Source organism: Phyllopteryx taeniolatus, chromosome 7 (assembly GCF_024500385.1).
Source record: "Phyllopteryx taeniolatus isolate TA_2022b chromosome 7, UOR_Ptae_1.2, whole genome shotgun sequence".
Lineage (NCBI taxonomy): Eukaryota > Metazoa > Chordata > Actinopteri > Syngnathiformes > Syngnathidae > Phyllopteryx > Phyllopteryx taeniolatus.
In genome coordinates, this window is record NC_084508.1 from 24,167,204 (window position 1) to 24,186,222 (window position 19,019).

At 42.4% G+C, this 19,019-nt stretch overlaps 1 protein-coding gene across 1 annotated transcript in view; it reads right to left on the reverse strand.

Moving 5' to 3' along the window:
• insrb (insulin receptor b) overlaps positions 1-19,019 on the reverse strand; it is a 123,929-nt gene that overhangs the window by 57,504 nt on the left and 47,406 nt on the right. The window lies entirely within an intron of this gene.

Sequence of the window (19,019 nt, forward strand, 5' to 3'; positions counted from 1 at the left end):
ACCTGGTGGAACCACTCAGCATTACAGGACAACCTGGTGGAACCACTCGGCATTACAGGACAACCTGGTGGAACCACTCAGCATTACAGGACAACCTGGTGGAACCACTCGGCATTACAGGACAACCTGGTGGAACCACTCGGCATTACAGGACAACCTGGTGGAACCACTCGGCATTACAGGACAAGGTCAAAACAATGTAGTCATAATTTTGATGATTTGGGCGATTCTGCACCAATCTTTGGTGGCCTTGAGGCCTTAAGAGAGAAACTTCTGACTAAACTACAAGCGCTGTACTTTAAACCTTCCCCACTGGTGAAAAACATGGGCGTTATTTTATACTCTGAGGTCACTTTTATTCCACACATCAAAAACATAAAAACAGGTTTGTATCATTTAAAGAATATAGCCAGAGTCCGCCCCATTCTCTCTAGGGCCAACACGGAGATGCTAATGTATGCTTTTATTTCCAGTCAGATTGACTATTGTAATGCCCTGCTTTCTGGTCTTCCCAAAAAAGACAATATCAGCCCTACAATTACTACAGAACTCAGCAGCATGTGTCCTGACGAAGACCAATTTTAAAATCACCGCATTGGCTCCCTGTGTGTTTCAGGATCAATGTTATGGTTCTTTTGGTGGTTTTTAAATGTCTTAATGATCTTGGGCCTTCTTATCTCTCAAACTGCTTTTACCCGATAAACCCTCGTGGGCTCTGTGGTCCTCCGGTTCAGGCATTTTAGTTATTCCAAAATGGTAAATGGACTGCACTTATATCTCGCTTTATCTAAACTATCACAATGCCCAAAGCGCTTTACAAAGCCTCACATTCACCCATTCTCACACACCTTCATACACCAATGTGCGACTGCTGCCATGCAAGGCGCTGCCAGGCCTACTGGAAGCAAATTAGGGTTCAGTGTCTTGCCCAAGGACACTTCGACATGGTGACAGTTGGAGCCGGGATTCGAACCAGCTACCCTTCAGTCACTGGACGACCTACCCAGGTAGAGCGGCCCAAAAGTCTGGACACACACTAACAGTGAGTCATCACTCCAGTTTTATGGCCCCCGTCTGTGGAACAGCCTGCCTTAGCACCTCAGGGCTGCAGAGAACATTCATGGTTTTAAGAACAGGTTCAAGACCCACCTTTTTAACTTTTAACTAATATTTTATTTTCCTTTTAACGTACTTTGAACAGTTTAATCCTTTTAACTATTTTATTACTATCTCCTACAGTCTTACGTTTTTACTGAACGCTGGGTTTTATGCAGATGTTTGTTTTTTTATGTATGTTTATGATTATTTTTAGTATCTTTCAGTGTTTCCTCAGAGGGAGCCCTCTGGACTGGGAGCTGTAATTGACCGCGGCATAGTCCTGCCTCATGGGCTCCTCAGTCACCATTTGTGGCTCTCCCTACGCCACTACACTCGGGCTCCATGCCAGTACCATGTATGCTGTCTGCTCTCAGTGCAGAAGGCTCCCTGAGATGGCGTTTGCCACTTGGTTTCTCCGTGCCCAGCCGTAGGTCATTACATTATTATTTCCTTACTTTTTTAACTGTGTGTGTGTGTGTGTGTGTGTGTGTGTGTGTGTGTGTGTGACTACATGCGTTCGCACATGTATGTATCTGTGCAGATGAGTGGTGGGAGGGGATTGAGTTTAACTATGTAAAGTGCTCTATAAATAAAGTTTGATTTTTGATACATTCTATAGCTTTGAAAAATATAATCAATTATTTCCTACGGGAACAAATCTGAATCGACCAGCACTCCGGGACGGACTGCATTCAACTTAGGGGTTCCACAAGATAAAATATACATGCATACAAAAAAGTTGCATTCTATATACCGTAATTTCTCGTGTATAATGCGTTTTTTTGAATCCCATTAAAATAAAATTAAATGTGTTTCGCCTGGTCCTTCATGTTTTCTTAAAATAATTGTACACATCTTACAAATTCTGCCTGGTAATCAAACATATGAGCACAACTGTGTGTTTTCTCATTTACTAAATAAAAGTAGGGCTGTGAATTTCATAATAAGAGCAAGTAAATAAAAAGAAAGTATTGTGTTAAAATAAAGTGCTTAACTTCAGAATAATTCTTTGAAAAAAATGAACAAAATACAGATAGTACCTCATGTTTTGATCATATGAGTAGAAGCAAAATCATGCATTGTAAAAATGCTTTATACATAGGTAGAAGGGTTTTTCAGAATTTTGAAGTCAACTTTGGGAGTGCGCATTATACATGGGTGCGCATCATACACGAGAAATTACGGTACAACATTCTTTGGGCGCTAGTGCCATAAAGAAAACCTAAAGGCAGTAGTCAGAAGACTTAAATAACAGATTTCAAAGAAACTATTGCGGCTACAAGGACACATGGAGAGGATGTTATTTTTATGATATAGGTGGCAGTGAAATCTGGCATGTTTTGCGTATTTTACTTATATATTACTGCATACATATGATTTGCAATCATCATTGGTTATCAGCAGGTCCCATCATGAATGAACACATTATTTCTCCCAGTCTGTCCAAATACACAGACATGCACAAGTCTTCAAGTGGCTCAAACGCTAATTACAAGCGACGATCCCCCCAAGCTGAGAACAATAGCACACTAGCCAACGACTTGAATACCTTCTACTGCAGATTTGAAAAGGACACTTTCACACCACACACCCACCCGGCCACACCCGCGACCACAATCACACCTCTGACTTCTGCGTTAACCATTCATGAACAGGATGTGGGACGCATCTTCAAACAACAAAGGATTAACAAAGCGGCAGGCCCGGACCATGTGTCCCCATCCTGCCTCAAAGTCTGCGCAGACCAGCTCGCTCCAATCTTCACTCAGATCTTCAATAGATCTCTGGAACTGTGCGAAGTTCCATCCGGTTTCAAACACTCCACCATCATTCCAGTCCCCAAGAAACCTGCAATCTCGGGTCTGAATGACTACATGCCTGTCGCTTTGACATCTGTGGTCATGAAGTCCTTTGAACGTCTCGTGCTGGACCACCTCAAGAGTGTCACAGGTCCCCTGCTGGACCCCCTGCAGTTTGCCTACCAAGCAAACAGGTCGGTGGATGATGCAGTCAACATGGGACTGCACTTCATCCTAGAACACCTCGACAGTGCAGGGACCTACACGAGGATCCTGTTCGTGGACTTCAGCTCAGCGTTCAACACCATCATCCCTAAACTCCTTTCATCCAAGCTTCTCCAGCTCAGCGTCTCACCTGCCATCTGCCAGTGGATTTACAGCTTTCTGACGGGCAGGACACAGCAGGTCAGGCTGGGGGAGGCCACCTCATCCACACGCAGCATCAGCACTGGGGCGCCCCAAGGTTGTGTCCTCTCTCCGCTGCTCTTCTCTCTCTACACGAACGACTGCACCTCAGTGAACCCGACTGTCAAACTCCTGAAGTTTGCAGATGACACCACTGTCATCGGCCTCATCAAGGACGGTGACGAGTCTGCATATCGACAGGAAGTGGAGCGGCTGGAGCTGTGGTGCGGCCGACACAACCTGGAGCTGAACACACTCAAGACTGTAGAGATGATCGTGGACTTCAGGAGGCATCCTTCGCCACAGCTGCCCCTCACGTTGTCCACCCGCCTTGTGTCAACCGTCGAGACTTTCAAGTTCCTGGGAATTACAATCTCTCAGGACCTGAAGGGGGCGACTAACATCAACTCCGTCCTCAAAAAGGCCCAGCAGAGGATGTACTTCCTGCGGCTTCTGAGAAAGCACGGCCTGCCACCGGAGCTGCTGAGACAGTTCTACACAGCGGTAGTCGAATCAGTCCTGTGTTCTTCCATCACAGTCTGGTTTGGTGCTGCTACAAAAAAGGACAAACTCCGACTGCAACGGACAATCAAAACTGCTGAAAGGATTGTCGGTACCCCCCTACCCACCATTGAGGACTTGCACGCTGCCAGAACCAAGACAAGGGCGTGCAAAATCCTCTCGGACCCTCCGCACCTAGGTCACCAGCTCTTCCAGCTCCTTCCCTCAGGTAGGCGCTACCGATCGATGCAAACTAGAACTAGTAGACATTCCAACAGCTTCTTCCCTCTTGCGATCAACTTCTTAAACACCTAACCTATAATTCCATTACAACAAGCTGGCAATTTTTTTTTACTTGAGTTCGTTGTCACATTTCTGTGGGGCCAATTATGTACTACTCGTGCACTCACTGTCGTTGTCTCGCCATGCTGCACTATTTGCATATACTGGCCACTCATGCCAGAGTAGCATCTGCCCTATTTGCACACTGATTGAGGAGTATCTGTAACATTTGCACAACCAACATTGTCCCAGATTATCGCACTACTCGTCACTTTAAACTGCATACACTCCTTGAAGTCTCAGCGCCCCTTGCACAATGGTCATTGCACCGGTCTCTTGCAATATTAGTTATTCGAACTGCTCTAAGTGCTAGAGGACTCTGCATCTTTTTGCACAATTGTTTTTTGTCAATGTCTCTGTCTCCAAAGTGTTCTGTAAATTGACTGTCTGTTGTACTAGAGCGGCTCCAACTACCGGAGACAAATTCCTTGTGTGTTTTGGACATACTTGGCAAATAAAGATGATTCTGATTCTCCTATTAACACTCTTCTGATTCTGGTCAATCCCCAGCACCCGCATCACAAAATGTACTCTATGTCACAAAAAGGCCTTAAGTGAACAAATAATTTTTGGAGTGTATCATTACAGCTAAGTGTCGATTACCACGTGTACCGTGAATTCTACTTCTTCCTGGGACATAAAACACATTCTGAGTAGTGCTGAGCTCCCTGATGAGTGCTGAAGATTATAGAGTTTAGCATTCGTAGTAAAACATGTTCAGCGAAATGAGTTCAGTATGGAGAGAAGTGTGGAAAAAAACATGGGCTTGGATGGAACTTCAAGGAAGGAGAGGTCACATGAAGATTCAATTGAGGAAAATCTAATTTAGAAATGTTGTCGATTTCCAATGCTGACTTTTGAGAGCTATTTGAACGTTGGTGCTTTGGGAAGATTTAAGTCTGAGCTATCTTGGTTGTCCTCTCTCAACCGAACCATTGTGAAAAAAACATAAGGAGATAAATATGTGGAAAACAATTTTTCTTTGAAAAATAATTTTTCAGATGAGCAAGAACAAGCCACACACCTCAAATAATTGCTCAACCTGTGGGAAACACAGCTTTCCCATGAAGGTGATGTAAAAGCTTGCTTGAGAATTTTAGAAGTCAAAACATCCCAACACCACCCTTCAGATGAGCTGTCGGACAACCTCAAAGCCACTTCTGAAATGCTAAGAATTTAATCAAACGTAAGCCTCACATACACCAAGTTCAGAACATACCAGCAGCTTTGGTTACAGACTTTGCAAAGTGTCAACTACATTGTTTGTGTGACTTTAGGCTTAATTACACTTTACATTCAACTAAAATCATCCATCCATTTTCTGAGCCGCTTCTCCTCACTAGGGTCGCGAGCGTGCTGGAGCCTATCCCAGCTATCATCGGGCAGGAGGCGGGGTACACCCTGACTGTAATAGTAATAGTTAATAGTACATCTGTAATTTGTAGGTGCACAAATAATTTTTGCACTCATGTTAAGTGTATACCTGGACATATAACTAAGTTTGCAGTCATAGTGTTATAGGCCTATCACTGTTGCATTATTCATATGGTTGAGGAAAAAGGAGTGAAAATGGATTTTACTTCATTGTACTTCATAATAATCAGATTACTAGTGTTAGCCCATTTATACACTTCATCTTATGATTAGAATATCACAATAGTAATTAATACAATGAATCACTCATATTAGTCAGAAAGCATTTTGTGCAAGTCAAACTGTTTTTTAACAATTTTAATAATGAAATCAGTGCTGGTCTTGAATACAACAACTTATTGTTGTATATACTGTTTTGTATTCATAGAATGTAATTAGTGCTGGGTGATATATCAAGAAGCTCAGTTCGTGCATGTAATTATGTATCACGCCAAAGAGTGCCACTCCTGTAACATAAACAAAACAATGCCGAGGGCCGCGTAGCAATCGTGGTGGCAATTGCGCTTGTGTTTCTGTATTCGTATTTTCAGGACCATAAGGCGCACCGTATTAAAAGGCGCAGTCTCAGTTACGGGGTCTATTTCTGTATTTATCACATACATAAGGCATACCGTATTATTGGGCGCAGGCATGGTAAAACATACGCTAGCTTAAAACATACGGTAGCATGCATGCACGCTAAAACAATGTTTTTAAAAAGGCAGTGGGAGCAAAACTGAGTTCGGTTGTACTTTATTGAAGTATTTAACAATGTACTCACGTAATTTTTTTATCAATCCACATCCACGAATCCATCAAACTCCTCATGTTCTGTATCCGAAATGAACAGCTGGGCAAGTTCTCCATCAAACACGCCAGGTTCGGGTCAGTCTCTTTGCCGTGTGGCTCCTCAGAAATGATGCCGGCTTTTACGAAAGCTCGACCAACAGTGCAAGCAGACACGTTAGCCCAAGCATCCACAATCCATTCACAAATTGTGGCATAACACGCTCGGCGCTGCCTCCTAGTCTTAGTAAAGCTTTGTTCGCCATCTGTCATCTATCACTCCCACGCCGCTCGCAACTTCACTTTGAACGCCCTGTTTACACCGATGTCCAGGGGTTGGAGTTCATTCATCCATTGCTCGAGTTGGTCGTCCAACTCGGGCCACCTCGCCTTGTTTCCTCGTTTTGTTTTTCTATTTTTTTTGCGTAAACTCAGCTTCGTCTTCTTGACTTGGTGAAGCTCGTTTTCCTGCTTCCTCCACTTGCGCACCATGGATTCGTTGATCTTGAATTCTCTCGCGGCTGCTCGATTCCCATGTTCCTCCGCGTAACTGATAGCTTGCAGTTTAAACTGTGCTTTGTCTCTTCGTAGGTGCAGTTTTCGACTGCGGTCAAGCCACCCACCACTCGTAAAGTAGCAGTCAAGCCAGCCGCCCCTAATTTTGTTCATACTAGGCATTACGGAAATAGGTCGCCAAGTGGCGGCAAAAGCCACCTTTAAAATAAAAGCTTCCCAATAATACGGACGTCAGTGCTCTTCGGTTAAGGAATGCAACCAGAAAAGTTAATTAGAATCTTGAGATACATTAAAACATTTAGTTTCTTTGATATCTTAGGAAAAATAAATGGTAAACTGACTGCACTTATATAGCACTTTATCTACATCATCACAGTGCCCAAAGCGCTTTATAAAGCCTCACATTCACACACACATTCATAAACCAAAGGGCGACTGCTGCCATACGAGGCGCTGCCAGGCCCACTGGGAGCAAATTAGGGTTCAGTGTCTTGCCCAAGGACACTTCGACATGCGGACAGTCATAGCAGGGATTCGAACGCATTCTACCTCTACTGAGCCAAAGCCCCCCTAACATAATCCTATTGGTATCACAAGACAAGTCCAGATCTGTGTGACAGACCACCAAGGACTCCACTAAAAGAGGTTTGATATTGTATCCGATATTGTATTTCAAAATAAAAGTCTCCGAAAACTAATAAACTACATTTTTTAATGTATCTCAAGATTCAAATTAACCTTGCTGGTTGCATTCCTTAACCGAAGAGCATTGACGCCCGTATTATTGGGAAGCTTTTATTTTTATTGGGAAGCTTTTATTTTGAAGTGGGAAAAAAATTGAAGGGGAAAAAATTTCAGCAATATCGGCCACCACTAAATGTAATTATCACTGACTGTTATTGTACCACTGGTTTTGACTCAGTCTGACTGTGAATTTTTCTTCTTTAAGACATGAAGCCATTCACCACAATGTCTGAGGAATTACTTGTCATAATTTTTTTCTGGGGGGGGAAAAAGTAGCATCATCTATCACTACCTCGGTCCTTGAACCTTACATCATCAGACACATAAAAAATCTTTGAGAATCTCCACATCGTTGGAGCCTTCAATGGGTGGTGTGTGTGTGTGGGGGGGGCACTGGGTCCCTGCGGCCTCCTCCGGGTGGCCGGTTGTCAGGGCGCCTCGGTGGGGCCGGTGGACCGCCCTGGGTCCGTCTGTGTGGGACGTGTCCCGTCCGCCGGGCTGTTCTCGGTGAACTCCTGGGCCGATCCTGTCTCTCGATTGATTGGGTTGGGTCCTCAGCCTCCGCAGTGCAGGCACAGCAATTACAGGACAACTCTGTCAGTCATTGTGCATGCGAAACGGTGTCAATTCACTTGCATGTGTCCACAAGCACACATCCCTGGGACTTTTTCGCAGGGTGTGGGGCCACTCACTTATTGCGACAAATAACTCATGAATATGTGATTTGCTTGGGTATCTCCTCACTCACACTCACCTCCTATAGACTTTTATAATTTACATAGTCACTCCCACAATACTTCAGTTGTACAGCCAGGTTCACGACTCTTGAATCTCTGCATGCTTTTTCTCCTGTCCTTGTCCTGTCCTTCCCTCACAGGGTGTAGCACTACTGCCCCATACAACACTCCTATCTAATGTTTCATTGTTCTAGATATGTAATGATTTACTGTTCGCATCTTGTTTACAATTAGTGCCTTGTCTTTTGTCTTCGTCTCTCACTCCCCTCGAGAAACTTTGTTCTGTTCGACTGACCCTCAAATATCAATTATAATACTAAGAAACCACAGCGACAGCTTAAAAACTCCACTGTGACACAGTAAAACTTCCGGCATAAAAGGGACACAGATCCTCCATTCTGCTTGACCTAACAGCCAAACAGGACGAAAAAAAAAAGTAAGCTATTGTTGCATATGTGCAATAAATAAGCATGGCTCATAAACCTTTGTTTGACTATATTATTTAGAATGCACTTATCAATTACCACAGCACCACCCTGCACCTTCCTGCCCACCACCACAAGTAAATTCTCAGCCTAGGGGAAACACTGATACAGGTGTTGTCTCTTCCTTGCTCTGGTAATAAATACACAGATACAATATGACAACACAGATTTCTGAATGCCTTATTTAAATGGCGGGTGGAAGTCTATTTCTGAGTATTTGCTACTCATTTGTCATACTTTGTTTTCATTGAACTGTATAAATTCATACATAGTGTACAAGTTTATCAGCTGCCTGCAAATATTCTGATTCATCCAGGTCATTTCATTCTCAGAGCATTGAATTGAGCGTAACTGGGCTGCTCTGGTTCTGGTAGAAGTTTTAGTTCTCGTCAAGGTCTTTGTCAAATTTGTCAGCTCAGCTAAATTCGAGACCACACACTGAAAACAAAAACAACAAAAAATTGGTAGAAGTTCCAGTAGCTCTGAGACTCCAGACTGATATCACTGTTATATTGCAACAGATTTAAGGTGTGCAAAGCTGACTTGCTGACTGTATTACTGTAAAAGCATCTTATGCTGTCTAAATGGAGACAATTTCACAATTAAAGGGGACATACTTTGCCAAATCAACTTTTTCTTGTATTTGGGATGTAATAGTGTCTCTATGGTGCCTCAGTAAATGTGAAATATGAAGTAAAATCGTCCAAACATTTCTGAGTTTCAGACGTTTTTCTGCCGAGAGGCTTGAAATCAGGTTAATCCAGTTTCTCGAGGTTATCTACGTCACTAGTGAAGATCTCCGAGCCAGCGCTGTAAACATAAACGCATGATCTCACAAGTGGGTCTTCTACATGGAGGCAACCAATCAGAGGAAAGGGGGCGGCTTTAGCCAAATATGGACAAGGCGGATACAAAAATGTTTCAAACAATAGCTGCCAGAGGGGTCTTTTTTGGACACGTGTATGACAAAATCAAGGTGTTTTTTTTTTAAATGAAATTGACAGTGATATACCAATTCCATATTAGAGGAGGTCTAACTAGCCAAGATAGGGGGCCTTTAAGAAATGGCTTAATGCTGCTGTTGGGGTTTGTTGGACACCGCCATCCTTACTAATGTGTTTCTCTTTTCAGCTGGTCAAGCTTGGCCACTATTGTGTGTGTGTGTGTGTGTGTGTGTGTGTGTGTGCGTGCATGTGTCATTGTACCTGGAAGCTAAACTTGAAACGCTCCATCATGTTTGTTTTTCTCTATTTATTTTTGCTTTGCCCAACCCTGAAACATCCCCTCCTGGCCCAAACTCTTTTTCCACATCTGGCTAGTTCGACTTGATAGCAGCACAGATATGAAACACAATCTGAAGTGACATTGAGGACAAATTTAATTTCCAAGGTGACCAGCTGAGGCCATATGGAACTTAAAGCGGAAATCTAAAAAAATTTATATACAAATAGTTGGATTTTTGGAGTTCTGCCCACAAATCAAGTATTACATTCAAAAAGAAACTTTTGTTCGCTGCCTTCTTCTGGAAATGTGTCTGTGAGCGAGCTGCACTGAATTTTGCAAATTAAAATCACAAGTGAGCTAGTTTATGTAATGACCACCCCCACACTGAGTTTCCCCATCATTTGGCAGCTAGGCTGGCCAAAGATCCACTTCTGTCAAGCAACAGCCACCAGACAAGAAGGAAGTACTAACATGTCAAAGCAAAATTATTGAGTCTCAGAGACTCTAATAACACCATAAAAAGTTGCTATATTTGTTACGTTTTTTGTAATACTTGCTGGAGAGGTCGGAAAAGTTGCTAAATATAGCAACAAAGTTGCTAAGTTGGTAAGTTTAAGGCTATGTTCACACTGCAGGTCAATTCCAATTTTTTTTACATAATCTGTATTTGATTCTTTCATGGCAATGTGAACAGTACAAATCAGATTTTTTCCCAGGCCTCTTTCATATGTGGGTATATATCGGATATGTATCCAACGCGCGTGCAGTATGGATGCTCACGGGGCATGCATCCGACCTGTACATCATCAAATGGGAAGAAACGTCACAATTGCTGGACAAAACAGAGACGCGACAAAAGTAAAAGGCAGACAAAGGAGCAGAAAACCATCAATGGTGAAAAGAAGATGCTTTAGAACTGATAAATATAAAAAAATGTTGGCTAAGGTTGCACAAAATCTTTGAAAGTACCACAAATGCATCATGACGTGGCCTATGAGAGGGGCCGTATTTTACTTCAGTCCACATGGCTTCTCGTGGCTGTATACATGCACAATGTGACGTCACGAACCCGTCCCGTCCTCAGCAGAAGGAGTATTTGTTTTTGTAATGTGAACGACTACCAAAAAGGTAGGATTTAACAAATAAACTGAATTGGGCATCATGCCCTGCGGTGTGAACGTAGCCTTAGGTAATGTTCACACTGCAGGTCAAGTCCAATTTTTTTGCCCAATGTAACATATCTGATTTTTTTCAAGTCAATCTGAACAGTACAATTCTGACTTTTACCATATCCGACAAAGGCCTCTTTCATATATGGATACAAACCGATATGTATGCGATGCAAGTGCAGTATGGACGCGCACGGGGTGCGCATCCGACCCATACGTCATCAAACGGCGACAAATGTCACAATTGTTCGACAAACAGACACGCCACCAAACGGTAAGAGTGTGACTTCACAGACGCGTTCCGTCCACAGTAGAACACGCATGTTTTCAGTAATGTGAACGACTACATAAAAAGATCAGAATGAACAAAAAAATCAGAATTAGCCAACATGCCATGCAGTGTGAACATGACTTAAGTAGCCCTTGCTATGTCGCAACACCATAGCCTTGCTATGCTCAGCATTTGCACGAGACAGAACTGCCCCAAATCCAACTGATTTCCAGAATGTGACACGTGGATATTAAGTGCGCTGTAATTCTTTTTCCTTTATGGAGTTGGGGTAGGTTTCTTCCTGTGTTGCTCCATTTCCATTAGCTTGATAGGACTCTCATCCGGAGTCGGTATTGACCAACTTGTTGTGAACAAAGGTCTTTGACTTGGCTTTTCTGTGACGGGTGTCATGGGGTAGCTAAATAGTGCCTTAGGCTATGTTCACACTACAGGTCAATCCCAATTTTTTTTGCCCAATGTGACATATCTGATTCTTTCATGTCAATGTGAATATTACAATTCAGATTTTTTCATATCCAACCTAGGCCTCTTTCATATGTGGATATAAATTGAATATGTACAGACCCTTTCCAAAAAATTTGAATATCATGGAAAAGTTTATTTATTCTCATAATTCCATTCAAAAAGTTAAGATTTCATAGATTATAGATTAAGGGCCCAGAATTTAAACAATTTCAAGTATTTATTTGTTTATTTTTACATGAAGATTAGCCTAAATAAGACAGAATATATGTTCGAGAGGAGGATGCAGGAGATAGGCTTACATGGAAAAGGATGACGCGCTGTGGTGACCCCTAACGGGACAAGCCGAAAGGAAAAGAAGATTTGTTTATTTTTACATAATTTGGGCTTCCAGCTCATAAAACCCACAATATCAGGCATTCAAAAAATTTGAATACTGTGAAGAAATCAGGCCAAATTTTGCAGGCCACACACGTTTTAAACTGAGTGTCACACACTAATCATGTACTAAACTCAAAGCACCTGCACAGGTTTCTCTAGCTGTCATTAAATTGCCTCAGTTTGGTTCAATTGTCTCAGTAGGGTTCAATATGGGGAAGACTGTAGACTTGCCAACTGGCCAGAAGACCATCATTGATACCATCCATAGGATGTGTAAGCCCCAAAAGTCCATAGCTAAGCAGCCTAAGCATATTAATGGAAAGTCTAGTGGAAGGACAAAATGTGGCAGGAGAAGATGCACCAGGAAAAGAGATGACCGTGGGCTTCAGCGGATTATCAGAGTGGAATGAGGTGGGAGTCACAGCTTCAAAAACCAGCACATTCAGACGGATCCGGGAGATGGGCTACAACTGTCGGGTTCCTCGGGTCAAGCCACTTCTGAGCCTGAGCCAACGTAGGAAGCGTCTCAACTGGTCCAAGGAGAAGAAGGACTGGACTGTTGGTCAGTGCTCCATGTTCCTCTTTTCCAATGAAAGTAAAGTGTGCCTTTCATTCGGGAATCAAGGTCCAAGGGTTTGGAGGAAGACAAGTGAAGAACAGACCAAAGCTGCTTGAGGTCCAGTGTGAAATATCCACAGTCAATCATAATTCGGGGTACAACATCCAGTGCAGGTGTTGGTAAACTCTGCTTTCTTAAATCCAAAGTCGCCGCAACAGTCTCCCAGAATGTTTTAGACGACTTCGTGATTCCTTCTGCTGAGAATCTGTATGGAGATGCAGATTTCATCTTCATCAGCAGGACCTGGCCCCTGCCCTTCCCGCCAGAAGCAACAAAACCTGGTTTGATGCCCATATGCCATCAAAATGCTTGACTGGCCAGCCAACTCGCCGGATGTAAACCCCACTGAGAATCTATGGGCTATTATCAAGAGGAAAATGAGGGGCACCAGACCTAAAAACAAAGAAGAACTAACTGGCAGCAAGCATCAAGGAAATCTGGGCTTCTATAACTCCCAGGCAATGCCACAGGCTGCTTGCCTCAATGCCACAGAACATCGAGGCAGTGATTAAAACAAAGGGATTCCCAACCAAGTATTGAAAATTAACATAGTTTTGAAAGTACCATATTTTGATTGCTTTAATGTGACCCTAGTGTCTTCTTTTTTTTCTACAAAAACTGAGAAGTAAATGGTGATTTCTTCACTGTATTCTAATTTTTTGAATTCCTGATTTTGTGGGTTTTGAGCTGGAAGCCCAAATAATGTAAAAATAAACAAATAAATAACTGAAGTTGATTTAATTGTGGGCGCTGAATCTATAATCTATTAATGTTTAACTTTTTGAATGGAATTACGGAAATAAACGTTTTCGTGATATACAAATTTTCTGTATGCAACATGAGTGCAGTATGGATGCTGACGGGGTGCGCATCCGACCGACCCATACATCATCAAGTGACGACAAACGTCACAATTGTTCAACAAAACAGACATGCCACAAAACGGCAACGGCGGACGAAGAAGCAGGAAACAGTCAGTGGCAAAAAGAATATGCTTTAGAACTGATAAATAAGAAAATATTGGTGCCGGTTGCACAAACTTTGAACTTGAACTTGCCACAAGTGCATCATGACGAGACCTATGCGAGGGGCCATATTTACTTCAGTCAACACGGTGACTCGTGTTTGTGCGGTGACGTCGTGGACGCTTTCCGTCCACAGTAGAAGACGCATTTCTTTTTAGTAATGCGAAAGACTACATAAAAAGATCGGATTTAACAAAAAAATCCGAATTGGGCATCATGCCCTACCGTGTGAATGTAGCCTAAAGGCTCTATGATGGAGGCAGTTTGGAGTCTGGAACAAATTATTCCCAATATAAGAGTATGTTCACAATGCAGGTCAATTCCAATTTTCTTGCCCAATGTGACATGTATCTGATTTTTTCATGTCAATGTGAACAGTACGATTCCGATTTTTTCATATCCGACCCGAGCCTCTTGTATGTGGATATAATTCGGATATGTTTCCGATGCGGGTGCAGTATGGACGTGCACGTCGCGCTCATCTGACCTATACATCATCAAAAGGCGACAAATGTCACGTCACAATTGTTCAACAAAACAGATACGACAAAAGCAATGGCGGACGAAGGAGCAGAAAACAGTCCGTGGTGAAAAGAAGATGCTTTAGAACTTCTAAATATGAGAAAATCTTGACTCCAGTCACACTAAATCTCGAAATTGCCACAAATACGTTAGGACTGAGACCCACACGCAAGGCCATATTTTCCTCACATTTGTGCGCATGTGCAAAGTGACGTCCTGTTTTGTGTACATGCGTGTCACTTGAGGTATGTATGCATTTGGTTCACAGTAGAAGTTTTTGTAATATGAGCAACTGTATAAAAAGCTCTGCAGTTTGAACATAACCTAATTCATCTCAATGGTAGTTTTGAAAGATTGTGGTCGACCACTGCCTTACTAGGATAGCCTTCTTGTAATAACTCAAATTGGCTTTTAAATGTCCTTATTTGCTGTGACAACACTGGATAAAATATGGAACATAATCTCCCAAGACAAAACTGTGTCATGAATTCCAAACTAGAAGCTTCCACGGATTATGGAAGGATGCAAAGTGGTTCTTTAAATGATCAGTGTGTGAGACAACGCACAGACTGCTTCTTGGCTGACACTTTCTATTAGCGTCATGTGAATATGTGGAGAGCTTTTACAGGTCTGATTCAAGAGACCATAGTGTGAGAGTTGGAAAACAATCACAGCAGGCAACAAAGCACGTAGGCACAGGCAGAGTTCACTTTGACCTGAAACACATTCTCTCCTGCCGCTCGTGTGTGTGCGTGCACGCATGCGTGCGCATGTTGGTGAGTTGTGCAAGCACGCAGTCTGTGAGGCTGAACATGTTGTGCCAGGTTTGATCCAACCAACTGAGTGAGTGTGTTATCTTATTAGCTTATCTGTGAGTATTATTAAATCTGTTCATTCATTTGCACATGTGTATCCATCGCCAGTCGAGTTGTACACTGCCAGCACATCTACTGTATAAAGGCAGTCCCTTGTTAAGATTCAGAAGGGAATTACAAACATGGCCAATAAACTAGGAAAAACATTTTGTTAAGTTCGTAACTAATCAGTCTGCGATATGTTCAACACTGAACAACAAGAGCTCATCAAACATGCAGTAGTTCTCTAGTAAATATATACACAAAGCACTCTACAAGGTCAAATAAAAAAATAACTAAACAACTAAATTAATACAATTATTTTAGAATAGTTTCTTTTTTTTTTTTTTTACATTTTTAGATGTCAAAATAGAACTACTACCCCCCAAAAATTCTGAGAATAAAAAACATTTGTGCTATCTTTACAGTACTTTAGCTACTCATTTCGGCAGCAAAATATTGGGGCCCGAATTACCTGCACCCTCTGCTGGTTGCTGCCAAGTACGGAAATGCTGCTTCAAGACATACACATAGATCAGTCAAATTCCACATGGAAATCACTGCTAAAACTGGATTTATCATTCCCAACCCTAGTTCTAACTGCCATGACATTTTTGGATTTACAAACACATGCATTTATACTGTATGTTAACACACATGCACGTGTGCGCGCGCGCACACACTCACACACGGTGGTTTTTCTGCATGTGTAAGATCAGAGGAATGTAGGCCCTCCCTGTCTCTTACCTAAGGCAACTTAAAACCCTGTAAAAACACAACAGAACAACCTCAGAGTTTCCACTAACACAAACTTTGATTTTACATCTAATGTTCCTCTGCCATGCGCACTAAAAAAAAAACAACTAAATCCATCATTAGAGAACCTATCATAACCTCATGCCACGACCTAATGTGATGCCATGTGAAGGACTGGCATGTCATGTTTATTAAAATATAAAAGAAATCAAACTTGTTTTTTCATTAATTTTATTCCAGCACCAACAAATAAAAAGATGACAGCACTAAATTCGTAAGTTAGTTTTGAAGAGTGGTGTGCACTGAGGGCCTTCAGAGCCTTCTCTGCTGACCTAAACACTATCAAAAGCACTGACCTACAATTACAACCCAATTAAATTATATAATTCTTCTTCATATTTATTACAATATATAGTATATAATAATAACACATATATTAATTTATTTCCAACAGTTTTTTGTCTTAATTTCATAGTGTGCCATCTTGGCTGCCCAGCTTCCAGTCATGTACAGTACTGTATTAAGTGGATTTTTTTTTTTTTGTCCAATCAGATTTCAGATTCTATGTGTTGCCCAAGCCCTTCTGAATCCCGAGTGCTGGCGTCAAACAAGTACCGAGTAAAACACACACACATTGTTGAAATTGTCTAACCAATCAGATTTTAGATTCACCACTGGCACAGGCTGAGTCACGTTGGGATTTTTCCCCATCCTCTGATTGGTTCAGCCGAATACATGCATGTGATTGATTTATTGAGGATGACGACATCAGACATGATTTAAAAATAAAATTTCCAGGAGCAATTTTCAAGGAAAAACACAACTTTGTGGGGCTAGGCCAACCAACGTAATACTGTACGGCCTGTTTGAACACGGAAAAGGATTTTTTGGGGCACTTTCAGAGCAGCATGTATGAGCTAGCTTACACAGACAGCCAGCAGGAAAGGATAGAGGTGTCTGTGTTTGTCACCATCTCCGGTGAGTATGATGTATTTTATTTAAAGTTTTTATGTTTTTGTCATCTTATTAGATAAATATTGATTGTGAACTGCTATCCTGTAGTGTGTACACCACAAGCTCTAGAGAGGTTTGGAGTTGTTTGAAGGTGATGTATTGGAAGATAAAGGTAGTTAACTGTGTTTTTTGCTTTAGTAATAATGGTATTCATGCTCAAATATGCGAAAGTGTTTTTGTTTTATTCTGCGATGTGATGGTGTTATTAAGAAGGGGATTAGGTCACTGAAGGCAGAGGTCCAAAACTCACAGCACGCCACTGGTTTTAAGAGATTGAGGTGAAAGCGCCGCACTTCAGCATGACATAGAGATAGATGTTGGTATATTATATTGAACAGTTGCGAACATGTAGTCAGTATAAATGTATCCTTGTGTAGCACTCTCTTTCCTTGCATAGACCGTCCACTGCAGCAGGGGCAGACAGCCCCTGCATCATGTTCTAAAAATGGCTCCACCTTTGACTACACTGGTGTCTATCACACGACGCGCATAATACCTCCTCCCCCGACCTATCAGAGGTAAAGGAGACATGAACTAATATGCACAGACATTGCTTGACGTATCATGAACACACCTGTGTTTATCAGTCGACATTGTCCCTCCCCTTTTCCTCTCCTCCAGCCCCTCAGTGGTCACGGCTATTTGTCCTATTCGACATGTAAAGTGTCTACATGTTAATGCGAGAGATGGACGGATACACAACCTCACTTCCTGTATTGCTTTCTTCGGCAGAACGTTCTGGAAGGAGAGCGAGGAGCCAACGTAAATGCGGGCTGTAACAGTTGAAGTTCAAGTATAAACACGGTCGCGGTCGTTACGCTTTGAACACTAGCCTCTCCGTCAGACACAGAGGCGGACGGGAAGAAAAACAACAAGCTATAATCGCTCTCAAAAAATAATAAGCATTCTCTCTGTGTGTCTTACAATAGACGCCATTCTCTGTGTTTATGGTAGGAGAGCAAAGACTGACTGGAAGACTGGCCAGCCGGACTTGGCAGCATTGCAGAGCAAAGCCAGATTTATTTAATTTTTTTTGAATAAAGGCAGAAAAGAAAATACCAACAAATGTGTACTGTACTGTTTAATCCTGTCTGTGCACCTTCTCCTTCCCGTTGTACTTTTCTCCCATAATGCCGACCTTGGACTGCGCAGTTCCCTGACTCAACATTAACGCCCCAGTCATTTCGGACTTCAAGAAGATGGCCAGCCTATAATTATGAATCACTTCCTCTGACACATATGCTCCAGTCAATGAATGCTAATCAGAGGGCCTTGCATGTCCACAGTTCCTTGGCTGTGGATATAAGGAATAATCCCCCCACCTGCCAAATGAAGCTGAAATCAAACAAATCAATTGCTTCAGTTGCTCTCCAAGAGGAACCACTGACGCGTCTCATTGGACTCCTTTGGCAACCAATAACACAGATGAGGAGGGGCGAAATTGTGATTTATCCTCTAGTACAGAGTTTCCCAAACTTTGGGCTGGGATCCAAAATGTACACAGGTTAATTTGTTTAGGTTTGCCAATTGTCAAAAATAAAATACAGTTGATTATCAAGCAGACATTTAATTTTTGGACTTTTGGATTCACATTCTTTGTAATCTTTTGTAGCATATGATGTCCATCCATCAATTTTCCGTGCCGCTTATCCTGACTAGGGTTCTGTGCATGCTGGCGCCTATCTCAGCTGACTCTGGGCGAGAGGTGGGGTACACCCTGAACTGGTCGCCAGCCAATCACAGGGCACATGCTTTTGGAATGTGGGAGGAACCCTAGTACCCGGCGAAAGCCCACACAGGCACGTGGAGAACATGCAAACTCCACACAGGCAAGGCCGGATTTGAACCTGGGTCCTCAGAACTGTGTGGCAGTTG